The sequence below is a fragment of the Camponotus floridanus genome, unplaced genomic scaffold, assembly GCF_003227725.1.
Source record: "Camponotus floridanus strain SB8 unplaced genomic scaffold, Cflo_v7.5 scaffold129, whole genome shotgun sequence".
Classification (NCBI taxonomy): Eukaryota; Metazoa; Arthropoda; class Insecta; order Hymenoptera; family Formicidae; genus Camponotus; species Camponotus floridanus.
Genome location: NW_020229247.1, coordinates 330,630 through 349,691, shown reverse-complemented (window position 1 = coordinate 349,691; position 19,062 = coordinate 330,630). Strand labels below are relative to the sequence as shown.

General features: G+C 35.6%; 2 protein-coding genes across 5 annotated transcripts in view; one reads left to right on the top strand and one right to left on the bottom strand.

Annotated features, from left to right (window-relative positions):
- Window positions 1-17,023, bottom strand: part of LOC105258714 (adenylate cyclase type 6) — an 88,229-nt gene extending 71,206 nt beyond the window's left edge. For all 3 annotated transcript variants that reach the window (XM_011270167.3, XM_025405971.1, XM_025405972.1), the window contains exon 1: window positions 15,143-17,023. The gene's annotated coding sequence lies outside the window, so the exon portion shown is untranslated. The remainder of the gene's footprint in view (window positions 1-15,142) is intronic.
- LOC105258715 overlaps window positions 1-19,062 on the top strand; it is a 90,997-nt gene that overhangs the window by 61,458 nt on the left and 10,477 nt on the right. The window lies entirely within an intron of this gene.

Below are 19,062 nucleotides of genomic sequence, written 5' to 3'. Positions count from 1 at the left end.
ATATTATCTTTGTTCAAAATTTTGTTTTTTTGCTGTCAATTTTTTTTTAAATAATCTCAATTTTATTTTCCTAATATTACGTTACATTGAATTAAAATTAAAAATCGGGCAATTTCTTTTTGTAACAAAAGAAGATGTCGAATTTTTTATCGCAACAATGCCTTTTAATTATGTTTATTCGATGCGAATTGTCGATTCCGAAGGAAGTTAATGGACGTTTGTCAGTTTATCCGAAGGGAAAAGGGCCGCGAGAGTTCAGTGTTAAATTCCATTAAAGTTTTCATTACTTCAGAACTTACGATGAGGATGAAAAGTACATCTTACCGTGGGAATAATAGTAAATACGCATTATAAAGTATTTAATGACTCGATATACTCGTTCCCGCTTTATTTCACTGAAAACGATATTTGATCGAAAGTGTCAAAGGCAATTGAAAAAAATGTTGCAGAAAAAGTGGCATTCAATTAAAAAGTAATTAAAAGGCTACATGCAATTCCATCGGGCCGATAATCGATGAGTGCGTGAATCTGTAGATAATTCGATGTATTCGAATATCTCGAATTTATTAGATTATTTAATTGCACAATCGTGTTCCAATATATTTGTATTCTTTTTTGTATCGTTCAGATCTAAATAAAATTTCTGAAATATATCTCATTTTCTATATCGTACTGAAAAAAGAATAAAACGAATGGACCGATGATATATGATGATAAATGTGTCAAGCTCGAGCGAAGTAAGGTCGCGTGAATTTTATCGTCAATTAGTATATACAAACTCGCTAATTACATTCACGAAGATACACGACAATAAACGCGCAGTAAGTGCGTGATTTCGCTGATAGTCTAAAAAAAATTTACTTTGCGATAATTGGCTTATTTATAATATAATATAGAAATAATATCTATAATATAGAAATCGTTTGAAAGCTACTTTTAAAAATTTTAACGAAAAAAGAAAAAGAAACAACGCATTTTTATAGCATTTAAGTATTTCTTTTAAGTATTTTAAAATAATTTAATTTAAAATATACGTGTTGTAACTTTGTGACTCGTAATTTATCGATTTTAATTCGGTTCTATTATGTGTATATTGTATCTGTGTAACGATAAATCGTAATACTTTATTAAATATTTGAAACATACAGAGACTTCTCGTTCATCATCAGAATCATAATAAATTAATATACAGATTTCAATTTGGGAAATTAAATGTCAAGAAATTTTGTTCTGCTTAAATATAATTTGCTTGATTTACTGTGACTTACTAACGATAGAAGCGACACAGGAATAAAACGCACCTTTGAATCTCCTCTAAAAAATTCAACAAGCATTCAATTAATCCGTCTCTTGTCACGAATTTAATTGTTACATTCTCATTTTCCGTGGACACGCTTCGCGGCTTAGATCTCTTGGCAAAAATTTAATTTCCTGGCGACGGGAAAATCGAGTTTCGCGCAAACACACGTACAGCAAATACGCAGTTGGTTGTACACGCAGAAAACGAAATACCGAACAATGTTGGCAATCGAAAGTTTTCGTCGAGCGGGACGCGAAATTCGATGCCGTGGAGACCCATGTGGGTAGTCGTGTCGGAAATAGTCCACGATGCGCGCCGCTAACTTCCGCCTGTCGCGTGTACATTATGTCACTCCTGTCCTGTCGCCGAGTCCTGTCACACTTCTTCGGAAACGAGAGGGATATCGAGCTGGGACTTGTCGAGCCGAATCGAAAATCTCTCGGGCCAATTGCACTTCGACACGACGTGAAACGCGCGAAATTGTATCATAAATTCAACGCGGCCGCGTGTCCTTCCAGCCCATTTGGTGGCGCGTTCATTTTTCACCAACAATCCTATTATATTTTCTACCACGCGCGATAGCGGTATCAAATTTGTGCATTAAACCGACTTTCAAAGAGCAAAATGATATATTTACCTTATATGCGTGCGGATGCAATTAATTAATATCATTCGTAATATCGTACGCCCACATTGCTATTTTAATCATTCGAGTTTGTTTGAACTCATGACGCGATACAACTATTCACTTTGTCTCCAGGTATCTTGTTGCCAATTACATTACTGCTAACCAAATTCCAGTATTACGAAAAGCATACAATTCAGGCTGGAGCTCGGAATTGAGTGCGGAACTCGATCTTGGTCATTTTCACCTCCTACAATTGCACTGCGTGCTTGCGCGAGCGAGTGATTTAACGTCCTGTTTTACCGCTACCCTCTCGACTTGCTCTCTGTCTGATATTTGTTCTCGTAACATTCTCGCGTTGAACTCGCTCGGTTGGATCGGTCACGGCGAATAAAATCTTGGTCGCGATCGTATATCGGATGCCACGATCGCATTATTCGAGTGCCACCGATAAGCGACTTCCGCAAATACAATTTAAATCACCGTTCTTAATTAAATCAACGTCGGTTTGCTTCTGCAAGCGAGCGTTGCAAGTTTGAAGATAATAATATAGGCAGAGTAGACCGGAAGTTTCTTCCTTGCCTGATAATTCGAGCACCGACGTTTACGCAATTGTATTATTATTACGTATCACTTTGTTATTATTGCGTTTATAAACAATATATTTTCGAAATTTACCACTAATTTTAAATCTTACAGAAACAGTTCATGTTTAATTATTATAAATACGAATAATTAAATTTCCAATAGTTTCTTCTTCTTAAACAATCAAACTTTAATTGTAAAATATCATACGGATGATCAAATATCTATCTGAAACTCTGAAATTAATTATTATTCTCTTCATAAATTATATAATTTTTTGCAATAACAATTTAATATAATCAGCAGTCTGATTAAGCTTTAATCGCAAAAAGCTTAGCATATGCTACTGGAAATAATATGCAAATACTAATGGAATATAATAAAAAAGTAATATAATTATAAATAATAAAACACATTTATTATTAACCCAGCTCTGTCGCGTGAAATATTTTATTCTGTGTCGATATAATTTTCCTCTAATATTTAATTGAGATGATTAAAAAATTCAAATGTTAAACCTTAAAAAATTATGTAATACAGTCAAATATGACGAATAAAATGAAAAATATTGTGTTATTTCATTCGTTTTTAATAACGTTCAATGTCGTTAAAGTTTCGCTCTTTCATAAAATAACAAATTATACGATAATGTATCATATTTTATCTCGGCTTTTCAATCCGGTACGCTTCCATAATCATTAACATAAGTGTCGATATCGATCATTTTTTCCGGTAAGTCCGTCTCCGCGCGTTTGTCAGTAGTATAGTCAGGTCTTGATCGGACGAGGCTACGCGCGATGGCCATGAGGGTACCTGCACTCAATAATCGTACGACGTGGTGACTTAAACGCGATGCCAAGAGGAAAAACATCACGCGAATCGATCGCGTAGGGGCGATGTAAAAATTCTCTTTAAAGAAAAAAATAAATCAATTGCTTAAGCATTATCGCGTGTGACTTGGCCTTGAGACACGTGTCTCTCTCTCTCCCTTGATTTATTGAAATTTCTAAATAATAAGCCACATGGTATCGATATTACGCATTGTTCAACATAAGAATTTGCAAACAAAATTTGATTGTGAGCGATCGCCCAAATATTTTCTCCCTTGTTGTGCGCGGAAAAAATTCCGTGTTAGCCTGTATTTTGTTTCGAAAGAAAAACGAAACTCGTGTACTCCAATTTTATCGATATAGTGTGATTTTTCACTTGATTTTTCACACATTGTGCCATCGTGAATGCCACTTGATACATAAAATTCCAGCAGCGAACTAACGTTATAATATAATGCTTTATTTGAAAATACCATTAATATTACAGTATTTTAGCTGAGAAAAAAAATTACGCAAAGAGAGAATGATGGTATTACAACGAATAAAATGACGTAGATCGACGATCTTTCTGCTTTATAAAATAGTAAATTAATGTTTGGATATATTTCCATATATTTCAGTTTACATTCCATTCATATTACAAACAAACATAGGAGACATTTAATTGGACAATGCAAATTGCTAATTATTTCGTCACTTTAACGAAGCAAACATACATCGGTAAAAGTTATAACGACATTCTGTCGGTGGGAACGTCATTTTCTCGATTTCATCGTCAGCTGATGTGTAAAAACAGCGCCAATTTTGTCGGGGTTACATGTTTTGTAACCAGGGAAAATCACGATTCCGCATTAATTTTGCCCGCTCGATTGAATATCGAAGTATCGAGATATAATTAAATATCGTTATCTCTGTCGTGAGGGGAGAGAGAGAGAGAGAGGAATGTAAATGCCTCGTTCTATGTTAATTTCACGATAAGCTTGAATTATTTGCGACACGGAATAAAGGATATTTTTGCGCGTCGTCGACAATTTCTTGAGAAATTTCGTTCGATAAATTTACATAACGCGTTGTATACAGTGCATTCCGCTGTTACTAAACGGGGCGTAAAACGTTAGTATTAAGCAACCTCGCGATCGAAAACGGGATAACGGCTTGAAGCTGGCTCGTTAATCTTCCTTAGAGCGGGACAACCTTATCGCACATCGACTTCCGCGTTTAAAGAATAGTCACGTCTATCTAAACGAGAGGTAGAAGTATGCACGAAGTATGCAACATTCGCGTTATTTGACAGCCTTCGAAATTATAAATACATGCTTTGTTTACGCTGATTTTGGGGTCGAAAGTGGATCTGTCAAATCCTGCACTTATTTCAACATCACATGATATCAAATATATAGTGTTTTAAATAAATTTTTGTTTATTATTATATTTTAATTATTAAATAAACTTTTGTTTATTATTATATTTTAATTATATTTTGATTATTATAATAATTACATTTTGATTAATATTTTATTTTTTCTTCAGAATATTTCCAGAAATGAATTTTTCTTTGTTTTACTTTTACGTGTGTTGATTTTTATTTTTTATCGAGATTGGACACCTATTTTTATGATTTTACGCCTCTCCCTTGTCGAAGATGTTAATTTTCCGAGGAGAGAAGAAGAATGGTTGACCTATCACTCGTTGAATTTATAATGAAGCAAAAATCGAGACGAGAAAATCGTGTTGTACCATCTTGTACCTTATCGTACACCGGATGAATCCGTTGGATCCCCCCGTATATCGGTAAGCAAGTAAACAGAGCATGTGGCGGCGTAATAATTTTCTTATCACCGATCGTCTTGTAATCGTTCTCGCGTGATTCGTATGAATCGCTTAATCCAATTCCGTCCGAGGTTTGAACGTACGCACGAGCGAGCCCGAGCTCTTCCCGTTCTAGGAGAATCTTCCTCCGTTGCAGTGCGATATAATGCATAATGCATGAGAGGCGAACGACTTGGCCGAAAATAGCGCTTGTTTGAAGCTATATAATGAGAGAACAGAGACATATGAGGTCTATTATTGCGAGTAAAGTCGAAATTAGCCAATTTTATGCGCTTAATTAATCTTGAACTTTCAGGTAAATTTTATTCTGTCAGATTTTCATCGAATTTAATTTCATATGACTTACGTCGAATTAAGTTTGAAAAATTTTACCGAATTAATATATAACTTGGATGATTGAAATATTTTGAGACAAATATTCTGCATATGATGCTAAGTTATATAACAGATTCTTTTATTGACTCGCATTACGTTCTGTGAGATTTGATACTAACGACAGAAAATAAATTGCATTTGGATCGTATTAATGTGTCAAACTAAATAGAAAATTATGCGCGAGTACGAATGACATTGTTTCACGTATCAATCTCTAATTGTCTCATCGTGCGACGCGATTGCAAATGGGATTGCGATCCGGCCTTCCATGACGATTAATTAATTATTATGTAGAGATCGGACTTTAATTAGCATTGCACAATGTCACAATCAAGTGTACGTAAAACGCGATACGTAATACACGTAACGTAATACAGTCCAATGAATTAAAAGCGTTATAAAACCGATGATGCTCGATGCATCATAAAATATGCGCATCATTGATGCATTTTGTTGCATTTTCTCGTCAAATTTATTTGCCGTAACAATATTTTTTCAATGTATATATTTATTTATAGCGATCATCGTCAAGTTTACATAAAAGTGCGTCATGCAAGGCAGTAAGAATCATACAGATTTATTACGTTGGATGTGTTTATCCGATCACTCTGTAAATATTATTTTTATTCGGTTGACTGTTATTTTTTTTTACATTTTTTTATTTAGTTTAAAAATTCTCTTTGCATGCAAATATTTCGTATAAGGTAAAAACTATGTGTTTACGCGCCCGGAATTTATATTAATTTAATTTTTATTAAATCGAAATATTTTTTACGATCACTTAGCAATTTTTAATTTTTAAAGCTATGTAGTGATTTTTTTTATATAAATGGAATTTTTCGTCGAATAAGATGTTTATAAAATAACTCTAAACATGAATGTATACGTTTACGAGCTATAAAAAATATTTACGGTTTAATGTCACCGTCACTTATTTATCGTAAACCTGTTACATTTACCTTAGTGATGATGCTTCAAATTTTCAGAATTATATCTTTGAAAAAACGGATCGCGCTGTCACTTGCTATATATCCGTCAATATTTTATAATATTTCTATTTCTTCATCTGTTCTCTTAAATTATTCAATTGTTACAATAATCCAACAAACTTTTAATAAATGTACAAATAAGTATCTCTACAATAATAAATAAATAAATGTATATATATATAAGATTTTTTTCTCTTCCGTCAAATAAGGACGTTCTAACAAATAAAAAATATTATTCTTCATGTAACATTAATATATGAGATATGAAATGAAAAAAATGGAAAGTAGATAACGCGAACGCTATTAAAATGCCATTTAAAGGACATTTGTAAAATTCTCTAATGATGAAACTTATCCTCGGTCAACAACCTTGCCCGCATTAATCACTGCGTCTTGGCTTCTCGATTTCCCCATCGATCGCGTAAAACGAGCATTATCGAAGTGACGTATAGGTCGACGGCCCCGTTAAAGCCTATTGCGCAAAACGACCTTCCTCTTTCGTTTTCCTTTTTCTCTCAAACTGCCATGCGGAACTGAATCGAGTGATATCCGAGCGAGCAATCAGCCGGAAGAGTGATTTCTGCGCGGCGCGTGATTCTGATTTATCGGCAAACAAATCACACGTCGATGCACGCTGCAATTACAACGATGGTTGAAATTTTTGCAAGTTGCTCGGTCGAACTTGCAATAGCAAAAGTGAGATTAAAATAGCGTCGCGTGAGCAACCCGGCGTCGGAAAGACGGCGTGTCCGGGTTCAGTTTCAGTTAATTCTACTTAGATAATTCGTCTGTTGCATGTCTCGATGTAATACCCGCGTGCTGCACCGTTATGAAAGCTGCAAATTTCGATTGCGACTTATTATATCCGAATCGTACGGAATAATATTTAGCTTATTTAACTGCGAAAGATAAAAAGCTTTGTCGACAAGGACTTCTCATTGACATTTAACCGGTTGAGAGTCTCTTTGAATAATTCGATGACATTATTGTAATGTCAACGAATTCAACGTAAAAGAAAGAATAGAGGGAGATTTATAAAATAATTTCCCTTTAATCAGTCCCTAGATTCATTTAACAATTTGTAAAAATATATGCGTCTTTTTTTATGATGATAGTCGCTTATGCAACTATTAAATCAAAGACACATTTAATCAACATTGTACATAGAGAGATACGTACACATACACACACACAGTGTCCGATATTATGTAATGTATAATATAATTCACGCGACGATCATCTCGATTAATCAAGCCCCAATTATTAATAACGCTTCATCCGGTGCGGTTCTCGCGCACCGGTTGATCTCTCGAATAAGGTCACGAGAACGGAATGCGAAATAAAGAGCCCTCTCTTCTCTCTTTATTATCTGATCGTGTATATATATATGTGATAAGTCCGCGCTCTCTCTCTTTCTCTCTCTCTCTCTCTCTCTCTCTCTTTCTCTTTTTCTCTCGATTGGCCGATTACCTCGTGGTCTCGCATGTGCAATGGGCTTTAAACTCGCGATCTCGTGTGCGACAAAAGTATTTTGCGAGTCCGACAATGCTAGAGAAAAACAAGATATCCTCGGATATCTTCGGGTCGCGAATACTAAATAAGTACAATGCTCTTCTGCATTCTTCTAAAACTCATATTTTTAGCGAGAATCAAGCATTACAAGATTAAATAAGGCCCGAAGTAACTTGTTTTCTTTTCTTTTTTTTTCTCGAGACAATTTTATCTCTATTTTTGCTATAATCGGTGAAGAAAAATTTAATTTTAAATTTTATAATTTGTTGCTTTTTTAATTATAAATTTAATTATAAATGTAATTGAACTGTTCTATCTAAAGTGCAAGTTGGTCTTTAATATTAAGAGAGAAATAGAATGTCAGTTTTCATCGAATCATTATTTTTAATGCCAGATTTCATTTTCATTGATTCTTTTTCAAAAACCTGTTGCTGAATATTTATTTAAAATGGATTAAAAGCAGGATCAAACGAGGTACCTCAGATCGGCTTTTTACCTCGGTATCGATTTTTAACGTCATCCTTGGCGGCTTTTACGACTTAAGATCGCATCGACTCTCACGTCTTTACATTGTTTACGTGTACGTCGGTTTTAAACCCGGAAGTAGTAGAGAAACTACTAACATACGTCTGTCGAACTCGGCTAACTGTAACGCGATTTTCCGACTTGGCGAGCATGAATCCGATTAACCCTGAATCACCGATTTTTAAATCGTTTGTCTCACGCGCTACTGATGACGACGGAAACGGTCTCCCTCTCGAACTTCCGGCCAAGCCCGTTCGACTTGAAGCATCTGTCGAAGAGTCGATCGATCATCTTCGTGCATTAGCTTAATCGTAACACTTGGTTATAAAAACACCAATTAAAATCAAGAAGTGCGGAAATATGGATAAAATGAGGAAATTTAAATTTGTTGACACATTTGTTGAATCTAAAAAAAGGCGCGATATTAAACATAATTATAAAATAAAATAAAATAAAAATATATCATAGTTTTTAATCTAGTTGTGTTGTACATAAAGCTGTGTGAGAATTATGAATAAATTATTATTCAAATTTATACATAATTTATAAGCTCAGAAAGCAGGAGTTGGTTCAAATCTTAGTTATTTAAATTTTGAATAATTTTTATATGACTCTCGAATATTTTGCAAGTAGTATTTTAATGTTTAACTTTCTTTCTTATTTTATTTCTCGATGGGAGAAAAATAATATTTCTCATAATTGTTATATAATATCTATATTGGAAATTTTGCAAATATTTTACTAGATATATCAAAATATAATTTAACTGAAACCAAATATTATATCGGAAACTTTAGCAGCAATAGTGAAATCAGTAATAATGCAAACTGATATTATGAAACAAATTAAATAATAAAGTAAAGTATTGTAATCTTATAATGTATTTTTTTTAATGATACTTGTAATTGTTAACTCCAAACAATAAAAATACTAATTTATACTAAAATATATTTAAAACGCTTAAAAATAATAATTAATAAAGATTTTTATTTTGCAGTGCACAAGATCTTTCATTCTGAAAAGCTTCTCTAATTCTACCTTTTCTCTTCGCAATTTTCAATTTTTTAAAAATAAATATTTAAATAATATAGATGTTTAAATGAATAACAGAAAGTTAAATTTATGAAAATAATATTTGGCATGAAAAATATTAATTCGATAAAAATCAATGTTTTATTTTTTTCTATTCTTGCACTAAAAATATCAATGCATCTCTCCTCCAAATAAAGAATACGCGACAAATATCTTAGAGAAATTGAAGAGAAATTGAAATCCAGAAGAGTTTTGTGTAGATCGAGCGGTGGAAATTTGAAAGATTCATGTGATTCATTGAACAAAAATATCTTGCTGATTTGCCATTCAATTCGCACCGATAGTCAATTCCTATGAGATTTTGATTGCCAGCGACAGTGATCGATTTCTCCGCACTCCCAATTGTACGCACATATGTTATAAATAATGATCGGAATATAGATAGACAATGATAACTCGCGTATCTCGGTCACGAAGAGGGGAGAAGGCAAGAGACTTGAAATCTGGCAATATTTCATCTGCGTAGAAATCTCGAAGAATTTGTCAACGATAGGAAGCAGGCATTCAAGTCGCTTAATATGAAGATCGATCCAAGCTAGATATACGACACACACGCGATTTATTTATAACCTCGGACACTTGGTCTTCTCGATCGAGGGTCGTTCACTCGTAAGTGTGTTATCGACTATGGCGAAAGTTTGGATTGTTCATTTAAACCGCGCGCAAACTTCCCTTTCCCTCTCCCTCGTATAATTGCCTCTCCCTCGCCAACAATAAGCGAAGCCTTAAGTGAAACTTAATCGAAAACACACACATACATATTAGGCTTCCGTGGCACAAATTTGGAAATTAACTCACTCGTCGAAAATAGGACTTGTGAAATAGGACAAATTAATAATTACTAAAGACTGCATTATATATACGTACAATATAGGTGTTAGAAAATTTATTTTAATGATTTTATTTGAATAATTTAAGGCTCGATTGCATCAACGTTATTTTAGATTTAAGCGAGACTTAAATATATGTCTATCTTTAGCTTTCTTTCTAAATAAATAAAGACAGACATATATTTAAGTCTCGCTTAAAGCTAAAATAACCGGGAGCAACCGGGCCTAAGCGATATGTATTATTTTTTCATGTATTATTTAAATATATTTTATATACATTTTATATATTTATATATTATGTTATATATTTTATTAAATGAGCTCCAGAAATATAAATATATTAATATATTAGATTATTATAAATATATAAATACATATTAATTTTATCGATAAAGTTTAACGTCGATTGACACTTATTGATCGGTATTTTATTTCTTGAAAAAAAACCTGTAGAAATATATATAGATGATATTAAGAAATTAAAGAACAAACTAGAGTTTATATAGATAATCACGAAGTTTAAAAACAAGATAATTTTATTGAAGCGAGAAGAATTGATCTCTTAACGGATCATAAGGAAATTGAAAGTTTTAATCGACTATAATAAAGACACTTTCATTAATTAATTGCACCGCTGTCACGAAGAAACTATTCGCGTCACGTTCCATATCTGCTTTTTATTTAATTCCCTCATATCGAACGTTGCAACGCACATCGAATTGCACGCACGTAACAAGTCCTTGACTTTTAATCAACCAAATTCGAATGGGTCGATGTAAATGTATAATCGAGTTTCGCGAATTCTCTGCGCTATGCAAATCATTTTCTTTTCTTGCATTACATCGAAATGATGAAGATAATATAATATCGAGCGATTTGTGTAATATATAAATGCTAATGGAAATTCGTCGTTTTCACTCAGCGCATTTCAGGAAAAATATTCCCGGCGCAAATGGTTTTTACAAAGCAACTTATTTGAACACAAAGCATTTATATATATCTCTCCCCCTCGCCTCTAGAAAAACGTTTCAACGATATGGGCTCATGCATCGATGCAAATAAATAAAATCAAATTTTATGCGAATAGAAAACATGTCACTTTTAAAAATAATTTGCAGATTTACGCGAATTTTCAATGAATAAAAATCGAATAAACGCTATTAAAAAGATCAATTTGCTGTTTTTCGGGATTTAAAGAAATGTATCATGTATATTTTATTGAAATTCGATTAAATATATATATATATATCGTGCGTGTACGGATTCCAATTATTATTATTATTAAATTATCTTGGTGCGCAACCGCTGGCAGGAATACCGTAGAATTTTGTTATGCGATACGAGAAAGCTGTGAGAGTTGCAGTGGACAGAACTCATTTGCGAACTGTCGAAGTCAAATCATTCCGAGCTGTATAAATAATGGTATCTATCACTTAAACATTAATCTTCAGAATGAAATTGAAAAAGCTTACCGGTTTAAAAAATGACATCTCCGGATTATTTCCGATTATGAACATAACTACATCTCCCAAATATAATAATTTACGTGCTTTTAAGGAAACACATTTTGATAATAAGATATCCCGTAAATCGTGCCCTTTTAATATGCACATTTTTTGATCGAATGACATTTCTTGATATTTATTCCCCCGCTATTTCAAAAAGCTTTTCGTTCCAAATTCGATAATATTAAAAAGAGGCACCGAAAAATTGATAAAAAATTGAAACAGCTTGTTCAAATATCACTGATGATAAAATATGCAATAGCCTGCTCTCTCGTTTCGAGAATTTTAAAATATTTGAATGCATTATCGAGAAATGGTCAAATCATATATCGCGATTATACAAGGAATAACAATTTGCGAACAGAGTGGTAATGTCGCGCGCGTGTCAGACGCGCAGGGAGATGCATTATCGTAAAGTGTAATCGCGGATAACGGCGATGTCGAGGATCAACAATCGCTTCTGTTAGACGATGTTAATCCTTAATCGAAACACGGGAAGCATTCGTGCTCGCAGGGCGTATCCGTCCGAACACGTCAGGTCCATTCCACTTATCCTAGACTCGCAGATAAAGGCGTCACGATTATGATAAATGCGAGTTCCGAGTACGAGTTGAGGTAGGGCGGTTAACCCTCAGCGGCGAATTTTATCTCGCGATATCCGAGAGCCGATTTAAGGCATTTCCCTCGCTGGTAACCGCGTAATGCGGTATCCCGCTAAATTGCAAGTTACACGAACTCTCTCGAGCCGAGATGTTAAATAACGCGGCAAGTTCCTAATCTCCCGATACGCACGCGATCGTATAACGTAGCCGATTTTTGCGGTCTAATTTCACTCTGTTTTTCAGATTCGCGTTATTAAATCGGACGAATTTTTATAAGGATTCTCGAAGGATTTCTCGAAGGATTTCTCGAGAGGGATGCGATTATTTTACATCGAGGGAATATTCCTTTGTCGGAAATTATTTGGGAGAATGAAAGAGAACCGGACGTTACCGTTGACGAGACGGAAGATTCATCGAGACGAGAGAATAAATTTCTCGCGCGTGTTATTATGATCGGAATTTCGGAAGTTACATGATGCGAAATGTTTCGTGTTTCCGCACGCTTGTTAGTCGCATTACTTAATTAAGAGTTAATTAGAACGCGCGCACACGTGCCTTCACGTTTGAAGCGTCCCGTAGCTCTTGCGAGCGACCGCGCTTCCTCGTCCAAGTTTGTAATTACGCATGTAATGGAATGCCCCTCGTGACCATAATTTGCTTTTCGCCGAACGAACAGAAGTGGTTATAACTACCACTTACATTGTTCGCGATATTTCTTCCTTTCGTTTGCTCCTCGCACGCCCATCATTTCGGAACCGCGTGATTTTTTTAACAAATGGATCTAGATTCTTCACAAATCTGCGTGTCTGTAAATAATCCAGGAAATCAGGTGTTATCGAACGCATCAAGTTTCATCAAATCTGCGATCCTCATTTAAATTTTTACACAAACTTGCACAGCCGCTACATTATTTTATGAAATAAATCCATCAAATAAAACCATGCCGGAAATACTAAAAATAAATAATTCATTTTTTTGCGTGAGGAATTATAGATTAATTTCAGTTACATTTCGAGGGGGAACAATACCGAATTACATGCATACATTACACATTACGAATGCGAAGTTAGATATCAACGGTCAAATTTGCAAAGGATCAATTATGAAACAACATCGTATCACGCGTCTAAATAAACCGTTACATTGTCCGCGATATTTCTTCCTTTCGTTTGCTCCTCGCACGCCCATCATTTCGGAACCACGTGATTTTTTTAATAAATGGATCTAGATTCTTCACAAATCTACGTGTTCGAAAATAATCCAGGAAATCAGGTATTATCGAACGCATCAAGTTTCATCAAATCTGCGATCCTCATTTAAATTTTTACACAAACTTGCACAGCCGCTACATTATTTTATGAAATAAATCCATCAAATAAAACCATGACGGGAATATTAAAAATAAATAATTCATTTTTTTGCGTGAGGAATTATAGATTAATTTCAGTTACATTTCGAGGGGGAACAATACCGAATTACGTGCATACATTACACATTACGAATGCGAAGTTAGATATCAACGGTCGAATGTGCGAAGGATTAATTATGAAACAACATCGTATCACGCGTCTAAATAAACCGTGCCATCGCGTCATCGGGCCATCAATTAGTAATCGAATGTAATGCGCGAACGTAAAGCGTGCGACAGCGACGGGCATAATATACGATAATTTATTCCGTGGAGATTTCGCGGTCTGGCGGATTAGATGGGACGATAAGGCGCCCCGACGTTTTGCGCGCGTCGTGGATAACAACACGACGCAGCTCGGATTAACATACAGTGCGGCTCCATGATGCGAGTTGACACGTCTCCGCGCTACCAATCATAATTATTATTCACGAGCTCAATTAGTATGTCACGCCGTTAACGAGGTTGGCCGCCAACCGGCCGTCGGAGCTAGCCAGCCTCGATTTAACAATGTCGCGACGGCGGCTTTGATAATTAATTAATTCGTCGTTAAGGCGCGATGTTCCCTTACAAATTGTCCGACTACGCCCGGCACTTTTATCGCGGAGAATGAAGTCTTAATTTGCCTCTTTTATTGCATCGTCGGCTGATGCGGCTCATTCCGCGGTCGAGAACACGCGGCTCCACCCTGTATAATTATATATAAATAATAAATAACATAATATTATATAATAAATAATGTAATAATAATAAGTAATACCCGCGATGAAGATTAATAAAATTCTCGTGAAGTCGATCAATAAATAATACCATGTTGAAAAAAATTAGGATGTAAAAAATATTGAAATTTAAAAGTAATATTAAAATTCTAACGTAAAAAGTACAAGTTTATTGTCTGAGAAAATTTCCTCGTAAATAGTTTACAATATTTTATAATATATAATATAATAATATAATAATATATATTAATATATAATATAATAATATATAATAATATATAATAAAAATGTCCGCGAAGAAGATTAATATAATGTACCGTAAGGTTAATATAATATAATGTGTTCTCGTAATATTTCGCAATATTTCGCGCTATATCTAATAATTGCAATACGATAAGCGAAAATGTATACTCACTTCGCGTCTCGCAACATCTTGACGCGTCTTCCATCTCGTTACGGACTTTCCTCTTTTCCGTCTCTTTCCTTCTTCCTTTAAAGTTTCCTCAGCAACATGCCACGTTTTCGCGAGATGAATCGGCCATTCACGAGACGCGTCGATTCTTTTCAAGCATAGTAACGGCTAGTATGATGCATTGGGCTCTCTCGAACGTTGAAACGATGCTGTAAACGCTGTCCTTATCTTTCGATTACTGCGTTTGAGTGTCGCGACAATTGTCTCCAAGTGGACAGAGATCTCGGGTAGAGCGGAGTGGCATCTAAGTTTGTCGAATGCCAGTCAAATTATCGAGTCGCAGAGCGACGTTGCGACTTCGACGCGCGAACTCGATCATCCCGCGATCGGAAACGAAGGGGAAAGAGATCGCAAATGGATTGAAATTATCGAGATCTCGCCCCGACGAAGCCGTCTCTCCGTTTCATCGCGTTGTCAGCAGATTCGGGCATTACGACGATATCGGAAAGGGAATTATTTCTCCTCCCAGCATGTGCTTCCCTTCCTGGCGATCCCGTTGGGATTAAGCGTTTTTATTCTCCCCGCGTTTATTATTCTTACTCTTATTACTTTCTATTATCCCGCGAGCCCCGTAAGGGATGTGTAACCGGAAAGGAGAGAGATGTTCTTCTCGAGTTTCTTGCGCTCTCTTATCCCGCGAGAATTGTTATTACAAGTTCCTCGAACGCGAAAAAGATATCTCCGACGAGAATTTCTTGCGGTGATATTGCGTGCGCGAGAGTACGATTTCACGTTTGCGAATTTACGCGAAAATGATGTGTTAAACCTCGTTAAAACTTTCCTTTTCTTTTCTCCCTTACCTCCTTTTCTTTTTCACGAAATCATCTAATTCATACTTCAACATTTTAATTCTTGTTTTTAATTTGCTCGAGATCGTTTCATTTTTTTTATTAATATTGCTCCACTAGAGTCTCGTTTGCGTAGGTGTGTAGCTCGAAATTCAGTATCGCTGTATTTGATATCGCAGTCGTATCTTAAAATTATAGCGCGTATTTAATTCAATTTGCATCAGCTCGTGGAAGAAACTCTTGGTTCTTATTCTTCGTTGAGATTCCGCGTTTTCTTCAATTTGTCTTCTCTATTATCTTTTTATTCCGTCTTTATTCCCATTGTATTTTTCTCAGAATTACATCATGCGATTTAAATTTGTGCGGATTCGATATCGGCCACTCGATTCCGATTCGAGCGCGTTCCCTTTGGCTCGATTTTGAATTTAATCGGCGCGTGATCGATCCCGATTATCTGCGCTCGATTCCCCTCTTCTCGTCAAGTGCTCTCGATGCTCGCAACGCGCGTTCCCTTAATGCCCTTAATGCGTGCAGTCACGGAGGTGCGTGCCGCATAACGTGCAACGATTACGTTGTAAACGAGCATAAGATGGAAGGATTGCGGCTGATCGAAAATGTCTTTCTCTACTTGGACCGTCTTTTTACTTTCTTCCTCTCACTCTTCGATTCGCAGCCGGTCAAAACCGACATTGATTAATCGAGGACACTTGGACAGTCGCCTCCGACCTAGTTCCTTCCTGAAATCCGGCGATCGATTGAGGAGGACTCGCGAAAATCGCAAAGATCCACGCTTTCGGGGGACAATCATTCGTCGCGTCGGGGGAAATACTTGCGGTGCACTCAATTAGATGCACTTGAGGAGCCGAGAGGAGCGAATTGCATCGTCGATCGATCGTTTATTCGTTGCTCGAGGGAACGTTTCCTCGTACGAAGAACGCGAGATCTCGCAGGGGGATGATTCGTGCCAAGGGTTCGTCGACCGGTGGCCCGATCGACTTTCCGACACGGAACTAAGCGCGATACGCCACACACGGATGCCGCGCGCCGACTGAGGTTGACTGACGGAGGCCGCGCGCGGCTCCGAGTTTCACGCCGATTTCCGTCGTCACGTGACACGGCTGCCCCGTCGACGATGCGACGTCGCGTGGCGTCGCGGCGCGCATAGGACGGCCCTCTCACCTGTATCATCCCCCAAGAAGTCAGTCCCAGCAAACGATCGATACGCTTATTGTCTATGGTAAGCATCGATAAGCTTCCAATTTCATCTGTTGGATCGAAATGTGTTGTTGATTTTTTATAGAAAAAATTATATCTCTAAAAGATCCATATATTGTAGAGATTGATTTCAAAATTATGTACTTTGAATTTCGTTAATTAAATTAATTAATTTGATAATATAATATGCAAAGAGATACTTGGATTTCTCTTTCCTTTACAAAATTATAATTCTAAAAAATCCTTCGTATATTATAAAGATTGATTTAAAAATTATATACTTTTAATTTCATAAATAGATAAGTAAAAAAATTAATAAATTAACTTGATAATATAATATGTATAATATGTAAAGAAATACTTGGATTTGTTTCTCTTTTCCTTACAAAATTATTATTCTAATAAATCCTTCGTATATTATAAAGATTGATTTAAAAATTACATACTTTTAATTTCATAAATACATAAGTAAAAAAATTAATAAATTAACTTGATAATATAATACGTAAAGAGATACTTGGATTTGTTTCTCTTTTCCTTACAAAATTATAATTCTACAAAAATCCTTTGTATATTATAAAGATTGATTTAAAAATAACATATTTTTAATTTCATTAACAGAGAAAATTAATAAATTAATTTAATACTCTATAATAAATACTATAATAAAAGGAATACTTTGATTTGGTTCTCTTTTTTTTACAAAATTATAATTTGAAAAATTTCTTTTTACATCATGAAGATTAATTTAAAAATGATACTTTTAATTTCATTAATAAATCGATTTAATTTTACATTCATATCGGAATATTCGATTTCAAAATTGAAATTTATACATGGCTCGCTCAGCCGTCATGCAAGTAATATAATATGTTACGATATTAATTTACGTATTACTCGCGCTTTCTGCATTTAGAAGGCCGTCAGGTCTGTCATATCAACCTGTAACAAGCATTATGCATGTGCTACTCGCGGACGATTGATGCGAGTGCAAAACCGAACTTGGTTAACTAGTCGCCGGGTTAGCGCGCGAGCTTCACCGCGCTCTGAAAACTCGTTAGGAAATGTCCGTTAGAAAATTCGCGGTGAGATCGGAACCTAGTAATCGTAACAGCAGTGTGTTCAGTCATTCGGCTCGGAAATGGAAGGCAAAGAGCCGCACGCAACGAACGAATCGTTCCTCATCGAATCACGTATCGCGTGCGAATCTCTTGACTTGCAATTTTCAATCACGACTGACACTTGCGTCTAAGAGACACCTCGTCTGCCGATGAAAAATAATTTTGACATTTTTAAATTTCAATCGAAAGAGAACTTGGACATTTCGGATTAATATTGAAAATTCTTAATCATTTAGAAATCTTAGACCGACCATTAATTATTTAAAATCGTTCTGTGCAGTTTGATTAAATCCTTAAACTTATTTAATCAGATTACCCCGGTATCAATCTTATTGATACATAGAATTGAATTTCTGCGCGAGAGAAGATTGCCCAGATGGCCTCATCGAGTTGCGGTTATTAATGGAAATAATTAATAGCTGCTCTATCGCGTACGTGGATTATGCCGTTGCATCATGATGGCAAATTACACCGGAATGCGTTCTGTACGCCGATGAGAGATTACTGCATCTACTTCGGGATGAAAATCGAACTTGATCAAATCTGTATTGGATATGCGGTGTGGATATCATTTCGAAATCAGGGCGACATCCCCCACGGCGTCAGGATTTCGGTACAAATCCACCGTCTCGTCCGATCGAGCCAAGTTTTTCGAAAGGTCGACTCCCGCATATCGTTCTTTATATCTCGCTTGATCGCGTGTCTCGTAACTTGTACCGAATATTAACGAGTCTAAAGC